Below are 1,100 nucleotides of genomic sequence, written 5' to 3'. Positions count from 1 at the left end.
TGTTGCATGATCTAGTAAAAAATCTTAAAAAGATTTCTTGAAATGTTAATTGCAGGAATCTTTGCCCTTGTAATGTTACTTACTTCTGTGGGCATTGCTGTTTCATCTATGGTACAGACTGTTCAGACCTCTCATTTCGTACAACAGGTCAAGGAAAATGTAACTAAGAGCTTGTATAAACAAAAAGAAATTAACAGCCAGTTTAAAATTGAATTGCAATGGCCTAGAGCAAAGAATATCCTTACATGATATTGCTCTACAATGTCATTATTGTACATTTATCCCAAACAAACTTACAAATTAATTCTTTGAATGTTTGGCACTAATTTAATTAAAGGGCATGAAATGATTTTATCCCCTCCACAGTGTGGAAGGCCTCCCTGAGGAGGCACTTGAGCATTCTGTATTGACCTCTCTTGCCCTTTTTGCCAAGAGGGTCCCTCTTCTTCAAATCCAATTGCCCATAGCTGTTGCCTGAGCTCTGTTCATGCTGAGGTTGAAGCCTCGTGGTGGCTGGTGCCATGGATCTGTCTCTCGCCCAATGAAGAAACCTGGGTTCCCGAAGATATGTGATTCAATGCCGGGGCCCCGCCAGCAAGTGAGGGGATCCCAAGGCAGTTGCTGGGCATGGAGGCCACAGGGGCATAGGCTACCAAGGAGACAGAACTGAACCTCACATCACCCTGCTTGGCCCCGTTGGATGGCTGGTTAGTCAAAGACGGGTAAGATTCCTCAGGGAAGGAACAACCTAAGACAGGCACAGTCGCAGAGGGGCCATCAGGAGAGAACTTGGGGGTCAACAGAGGAGGGGCACAGATCCTCACCCCCCCAATTATGCAGGGGCTTGAACACTCGCCCCTTCTGAGGGAGGTCTCCTGCCCCCATGGCTGCTGCGCTTCCCATGCCCAGCTCAGATCGGGACCCAGGTAAAGACAGAGACTGGCTGACAGCAGCTCCCCTCTCACTGCAACAGGACTTGTTTCCCATTTCTACCTTGGAACACAGGGAAAGGGACAGCTGAAGGAAAGGGCTGTGTCAGGATGCTGCCTTCTTCCCTTTCTTCTCCCTCTTTTTTTCTAAACACTTCCATGCCTTGTCGT

The 1,100-nt window shown here is 47.8% G+C and overlaps 1 long non-coding RNA gene across 1 annotated transcript in view; it reads left to right on the top strand.

The window, feature by feature from the left end:
* Positions 1–1,100, top strand: part of LOC107181483 — a 2,850-nt gene that overhangs the window by 998 nt on the left and 752 nt on the right. The gene's annotated exons all lie outside the window — the stretch shown is intronic.

Source organism: Myotis davidii, unplaced genomic scaffold (assembly GCF_000327345.1).
Source record: "Myotis davidii unplaced genomic scaffold, ASM32734v1 scaffold230, whole genome shotgun sequence".
In the NCBI taxonomy this organism is placed as follows: Eukaryota; Metazoa; Chordata; class Mammalia; order Chiroptera; family Vespertilionidae; genus Myotis; species Myotis davidii.
The sequence above is the reverse complement of the archived record's forward strand: the minus strand, read 5'-3'. Positions and strand labels throughout refer to the sequence as shown.